This window comes from Centruroides sculpturatus, unplaced genomic scaffold, assembly GCF_000671375.1.
Source record: "Centruroides sculpturatus isolate CEXI.00-Female unplaced genomic scaffold, Cexi_2.0 scaffold628, whole genome shotgun sequence".
NCBI lineage: Eukaryota > Metazoa > Arthropoda > Arachnida > Scorpiones > Buthidae > Centruroides > Centruroides sculpturatus.
The window spans coordinates 468158-476200 of record NW_019385010.1 but is presented as its reverse complement, the minus strand read 5'-3'; positions in this window follow the sequence as shown (position 1 = coordinate 476200).

Below are 8043 nucleotides of genomic sequence, written 5' to 3'. Positions count from 1 at the left end.
GATCGCGACACATTTTGTACAGTACCTAAACAGTATATAATTATATGTACAGTACCTAATTTATATATAATACTGTACAGACGATAGCAAACTCAATTTAGCCGCCTAAACTCTCCGTAGCGTGGCGCAGAGCGGAGGAAAGTAGTTCGGCTGCTCATCCACTATTGGTCCAGATTCTATCAATCTTGTCGCGACATGAGTCGGCGACGACGTTTTAGGAGTTCCTTTATACGAATATTGCTACAATTTTTTCGCTACGTTATAGGAATTTTCATTATAGGAACCCATGTTACAGGGGGGGTCGACTGTACTGTAACAAGTTACAGTAGATCCCCTATAAAACGGGTTCATATGATACAGATTCATATATAATGATGAAAAAATTGTGATCGTATTCGTATAAACACGCTAAAAGAGATTCATATGATATGGTAAAACGTCATCGCTGACTTGTGTCAAGACAGGATTGGTCAAATCTAGACCAATAGCAGATATTGCACAAACCGTTGAGTTTAAACGAGCAGTGGACCTACTAAAAACCATTTATTATTTAAAGGCCATAAAAATTATATTTATATTAATGATTATAATAAAAACAAAGAATAAAATAAAAATAAACTCAGAAATACTACTAAATATAAGTATCAACTAATACAATAAAATTAAAGTGTAAATTATGAGTTTCCAGCAGATTTTTTAACAATATACTTCCAGGCCGATGGAAGGCCTTCCACGTCCCTCGCATTAATCGTCTCCTTTAATTTGCTCTTATAAATCTCTATTTTCTCAGCGGTCCTTGCTAATGTTGGGGATCTCACTGGCTTGATAATGTGCGCATCATCCCATTTAAGTACCAAACTTTGTGCCTGAGCCATCTGGGATAGTACCATTGCATTCGAACTTTTTTTGATGTTATACTTGTGCTCCTTTAGACTTACACTCAAATTCCTTGTTGTAATGCCGATATAATCTTTCTTAATCCCCAGCTGCGGGTTTTCGTAAGGTATCCTATACACACCTGCTTTTTCTTCCTTCCTAATGCTATCCTTGTCATTTCTTAAAATTTTATATAGGTTTGGGGCTCTTTTTAGAATTATTGTTGATCGTTTGCAGTCTGCAATTTCTTTCATAATGCCTTTGGCATATCTGTTATAAGTGAATTTTTATGGATAGAGCAAAGGAAATTGAAAGAATTCTACAAGTTGCTGAAGCCTTAGGGTACAATAAAGGCACAATAACAGGAATTGTTAGAAGATGCGAGAAGAGCATAAAAACGGGCTCAATACAAGGTCCTGGTAAAATCACAAAATTCACTTATAACAGATATGCTAAAAGGAAATCTAAAATAAAAACAGAATTTAAAAAAATTTTGCATTTATTCTAAGTTTATTCTAAAATATTTAACTATTTCTGATGATAAATTCTGGAATAACTAGCAACTATTGACTAGACAGACTTAAGAATATATGCAAACTATTAACAAATGTAGACTTTAGAATATGTGAGATATTAACAATGATGGTCTAGATTATACTTGAAATATTGAGGATGATAGATATTAAAATTAAATTTTTCATATATTTTTAATGCACTTAAAAACCAGTTTAATCTTTCAGTGTAATGAAAATTATTTGAATATAGTCTGAAGTTATGACATCTGTAAACATCTGATTTGGTGTTTAAATAATAAACAACAACTTTACCAGAAAACTGGAACTATATGTGTAGAGTAGACAATCACACCTAAATGCAAAATTTCCAGCAAAGAAATGCTTAACTTCAATGTTCAAACATTTTCAGCCACTATTTTATTGGCCTCGTCAGGAAATGTAAAATTGAAAAACCATTCTATAAATAGAATGTAACTGTCTTTTAATTTTAAAAGTTTCGAATAAGTTCAAATAAAGGCTGTGATGTTTCGTATATGATGAATATTTTATGAGTCTACATAGTATTTCCATACATTTGGTACATGAATGGCATCTGTGTTGATGCAGGTCCCACTCCTGTCTGCCCTGTAGATCTCTTAACGCTTCTAATATTATATTTTGCCAGTCAAAGACGTTATGTATTAGCATAGCTTAGTCCCAACAGGGAGAAATCCCCAAATCACTGGCATTACATACCAAAGCTGTATTAATGTTTTTTTTTTGTATGTAATATTTGTGATCTTTTAGCCTGGCTTGCAGCGATCTGTACATCCTATATACGATAGTATTCTGTTGAACCTATTGTCCTGTAATGGGATGTGGTAAATTCCAGGAGCTCTTGAGTCCTCAGTGCCATCCTTTGCATTAGGCAGAAGGCAGAAAACATTAGATTTCATTTTGTATGTTACAAGTATGTTTAAATCATATGCAATCCTCCTGTATATGTGATGAAGAGATGGTTTGTAGTTTAGGACCAACTGATTACCTTCTGTTCTATTAATGTTGTTATTGGTGTTAGATGACGGAGCCAGATGTTTGGACGCTAGATTGTTGATAAATGATTGGACTCATGGTTGGACGAACCTGTTTCAAATGCTCTAGTTTATTGCTGGCATCTGACATCTGATGTGCGAAATGTGGATGTCTTATACGATCATGGATCAGCTGAATTGGCTGATATAAATAGGGGGACGTAAGTAGGTTTGTGGTAAATTGTGGTGTTGAACTTATTATCTACTACTTGAATCTTGATGTCTAAGAAATTAATGATATTGTAGCTTTCTTGATCCAATTTTAGTGTTAATCCATAGTTATTATTAAACACCTTTAACACCTCTCCAATATCTGGTCTATTTCTCCAAACAATCAAAATGTTATCAGTGTATCAGATGTAAATAAGGATATTATGTTTGATGTTTATTAAGGACTGCTCTTCCAATTGTCATAAGACCAGTTCACAGAGATCCCCTGAAATGGGGCTACCCATGGGATTCCCTTTTTTTTTATGTAGATGCGTTTGTCAAAATAAAAACAGGACAAATAGCACAATAAATGAGTAAGCTCTAATATCAGAGAGTGGTACAAATGAGCATCAGGAGTCGAGCTTAGAAAGAAATCTCTTAATGTGCAAAAACAAGGTTGTAAATGAATAGATGGAAACATGAAAACAAAATCAAACACCGTAAGATATTCTTCCCATTTAAATTAATAGCAGCAAGTTTGGAGAGAAGTGCACCTGAATCTGAGATCATGTATGTATATGATTGATGGTGCTTTAACAGTTGATGGATCCATTGTTCAATAAGAACGTTGGGGATCTGGCTTTATCGATCACAGGATGTAATTGTTGACCAGGTTTGTGTGTTTTAGCAAAGGCGAATAGGTGTGGAGTGTCAGGGGAGCTGACTACAGTGTGTTGCAGGCCTAGTGTGGTTGCAAGGTCAGTGTGTGTGAACCTACTGATACGACTTTGTAGTTTTGTTATATATGAGGCATCTGAGAGTTGACATTGCGTGTCTACTATGTATTGTTGCAATATATCGACGTAGGTAGATCTTTTTGTGATCATGATTGCCTTGCTTTTATCAGCTTTGACCAATATGTTGTCCTGGGATCTGAGCCAATTTTTACTTCATTTGATGTAGTCCTTATTAAAATTTATTAACTTCTGGCTGGTGTTTGTGTTCCTCAATAGCAAATAGTGCCTTCTATCTAAGATATTTCTTGCGGATGTCTGGACATTTATTCTTTCTAGATGCTAGTAATTTCTCCATATTCAGTATAACAGAGAATGGATTAGGTGCTGCAGGTTGAGGAATGAACATCTGTCCAAATTGTAAAGTGTTTTGGAGGAGAAATGTTGTCCCAGCAAACTATAACATTGATTTCTGGTTTGCGACATTGTCTTTGCATTTTGAATATCCATGTGAGCTTTTTTTCGTATCTGTGTTGCAACCTACATCAGACGGATGCTTCTAGATCGATGACCCTCATGTTCACATACTTCAGGATGTTATTGTCCTGTTGATATAACTCCTCCTCGAGGTTAATAAGGAGCTTCATTCTATGGCACATAAGGCGTCTGGTACATCTAATTGCTTTTCAAAGACAAAGAAATCGTACTTTTGGCAGAAGTGCATCACAGCAGTATGGTAGCTTTATTTGGAAGATGGACATAGGGAAAGCTCCATTGTTGCAGCAGGTGTAAATTAGAGTACAATGTTTAAATAATCAGAAAAGCGTAGATTTGATATGCAAATGCAAGTCCAGAAAAAAGAGATAATATTAATGATGCCTTGAAAATATTTAATTAAATGAATAAAATAGATTTTTTAATAATTATTTTGCAGTACAAATTTTAAAATTTATTTCAACTGCATTTAAAATTAGCAGTTGTTTATAGAAATCAAACTTTCTTTAACATACAAACAGTATTATCAACAGCATAAAATACTTAAGAATTAGAACTAGACAATATAAATACAAGATCACATACAAACCTCAATACCTCAATGTCAGTCCAGCAATGAAAGTAATGAGAAGTTCAGATGTTTTTGGTCAAATTCACAGACTTTCATCAAGAATAGCTGAGATCCAAGATGGAATGTTTAAAGTTTATAATTATTCTTGAAAATTCCATCTTGGATCTTGGCTATTTTTGATGAAGGTTTGTGGAGTTGAGTGAAAATGTTTGAAATTTTCATTGCTTTCATTGATGGATTGATCTTAAGGTTTGTATGTGGTTTTGTAACATAAAAATAGCCTAAAAATAATAATTAGTTGTAAATTTAATTAATAATTAAATTGAATGTAAATAAATAAATTCACATAAAATTTCCATTAAATATTTTCAAAACTTTGCACAGCAGTTCATTGTTCATTAAGGATGATGATCTAAATACCGTGAAGTAGGTCAGGATTTCCCTTTCAACAGTAAATTACCAATTACGACAAAATATTTAACAATTGCCTAATTAATCTTTAAAAGCAGTTATGAATGAATGTATGTGTAAATTAATTTTATATTTGCTTAAATTTTCATTTTAATACTTAATTATTTTTATGTAAAATAACTGAATTAGAATTATTTTAAAATTTGATTTATTTTTAAAATTTTAAATTGCTGAATTTATATAAATAGGTGTTGTTAAGGTTTAATTATTTAAAGTTTTTTAATATATTAATTATTATTAGATATTTATACTGTCATTACTACAATCATTAACATTTTATCTTTCATTTCAAACTCACAACCAAATCAAAGTAGTGACTGATTAAAAGTTAACAAAAATGATATCATATGACTTTATCATTGAGTAGAGTTCTGCATAAGTAAGAAAATGTTTTGTCTATGATTGAAGTTTAAAGTACTCACATGACCATTAAACATGATTTTTTTTTGCAAATATGTACAAGTTTGTGAGGCTGATGTCATGACAGAGCTGGAATATTGAAATTCAGTCTATAGGCTGTGATATTTGATGGCAAAGTTTTCCAAGTCCACGAGTCAATGCATATTCTCCCCACAATCTGCTTGATTTAAACTGCTTTAGACAGAACATTAAAAGCATGTCACCACATTTTGTGTTTTATGTGAAGCCAAAATAGGAAAACTTATGTCATGGAGCTCAGTTTTGTTTTCCTAGAAAATATTTTGTTATAGCTACAGAGTGTCTGAAAAGTTACTGTACAGTGAAAAATTTGTAAAATTGTTAGTTATAAGTATGATATTGCATAAAAAGTTGTCCATTTGGTACCAGTTGGTATACATACAATAGAGAGGTTGCAGTCGAATTTCAAACGTTAAACTTGTATGGCAAGCAGAAGTTCATGTTTGACATTTGAACTCAAAGTAAAACACATTGTGCCACACATTCACGTCACACACTGACTCGTGGGATATTATTGAAAAATGGCAGAAACGTTTAATGGCGACGAATGTTACCAGTGAAGGTAAATAAACAAATTAAACTATTTTAAAGTATTTATAGGATGTTTAATAACACTAAATAATTATTTTTAATTAACGTTGTGTCTCCTACTGTACAATAGGATAATAGGACTACCTCATCCTTTTCTTGAGGAAAGTAGTGGCTTGTGTAAATCCGAAAGCAGCTCGAAAAATTATTTTTAGAAAATTTACAAACATATTACGTTGTTGATGGTGGAAGATGCCATGAAAGAACAAACCTACTCCTACAGAATTATGATAAGCTATTGTGAACAGAAATACTGTATATGTCCAGGGTGGCCAAGCTCCTTGATAGTTCGAGCTATTTTTCAAAATTTGAAATTTTTCGCGAGCCGCAATTAAATACATATTAAAAAGGTATGCAAAAAATTCCAGATTACGAATTATATCCGTAGCAAGAGTGATACAAATTGTTTCCTCCAGAGCACAATGTCATCTGTCCGTTGCAATGACAGTTTACAAATTCAAAATCGGTCTGGAGTCGGTCGATAACGGACGATTACGCCACTGTTTATGTTCATTCGTGCAGTTTTCGATGAGTCATATCATTCTTAACTTGGACGGAAATGAAATTTGTTACAACTTAGCCTTTCATATTTGTTGTTAGTAATTTAAAAGACATTTTGAAACACATACGGAACGATAATAATTTTTTAAAATATAATAACACAAAAATGAAAAGGGAACTCGGGTACATTTATTGAGAACCACAAATAATCCTTCAAAGAGACGCATGTGGCTCACAAGCCACAGGTTGGCCACCCCTGGTATATGTAAATTCTATAGGCAATTCACATCATTTGCAAAAAAATTGAATAATTAAATAATTTCTGGATTAAAATTGACTGTTTCTTTACAATATTATTCATAAATGCTTAAATAATCGTTATTTTAATAAAATACGTCCTAATTTTAATCCCAAACACAAAAAAATGAAGTTTAAGTCGAACTTCTACTCGTCATGCTAGACATAGCAAACACCCTTATCGACCTTCTAGAATTGCCAGATGGTGGTGCTCAATGTCCAACATTCACGTTTTGGGCTGAAAATGTTGGCTGCAACCTCTCTGATATTGCATACAATTTACATGTAAATAATTTGCATTACAACTTATTTCTTGTTTTTATGCATATTTTTACAAAATAATGTAATATTTTTCTAATTATTGACATTTTGAATTATTAGTATTATATTAAATTTATTTTTAGAGCACTGCTGTAACAAAGAAAACCAGATTTTTATTCTTTTATTATACTATAAAATTTTATATAATGAATGCAAGCTAATCCACAAGTGGTTTAATTTTAAAAATTAAAAATTATTGTTATATTTTTTATAAAACACCTTCACAGAAAAAGTGATATTAATATTATGAATACATAATGTTAATATCACGTTAATGTAGGATTTATCGTAGATAGCCAAGGTTCCACTGGAACCTCTGCTATCTATGATAAATTCTACATATTCTGTTAGAAATAATGGAAACTTTGTAGCTTTGGTTGGGCAAAGTCATGCTTACAGAAATACCATATAAGGCTAGCTTGCTATAAAGAAGTGCTCTGCAACCTTTTCTCATGCATGGCACAATAAACAATACTGATTTACTGTATTTTTACTTATGATGATATAAAAATATTTGAAATTAGTTTATAAATTATTTTCTTATTTCTCATTTTGATTTTTTTTAACAACTCATAAACCACCCTGAATGAAGTATCATGCATTCCTAGCATCAAAAGCATATGATTGGGGTCTTGACTTTCTGATTGTAGATGCATGTGACAGAGACATCATGTACTTGAGCTTCACAAAAATTAAGATGGTAACTATGACACATGATTCACAAAATTCACATGTGCAAAGATTCTGTGAAATATGACTTGTCTTCAAACAGTATGACTGTTTGAAGACAAATTTGTGAGTCAACATGTGCACATATTCTATAAAGTATGCAAAAGTGTAAAAATTTGAAGCTTGTTAGAATTCTTTCTGTCACAAACATCAGTGGCAATAAACATTTAATAGGCAAACCATTGTTCCTTTTGAATCAGCATGTATTTATCATATTAACATGTCCACTATAAACTGTGCTTTTTCTCCTTTTGGAGGTATTGTGCCTTGGAACATCTAGCATTCTC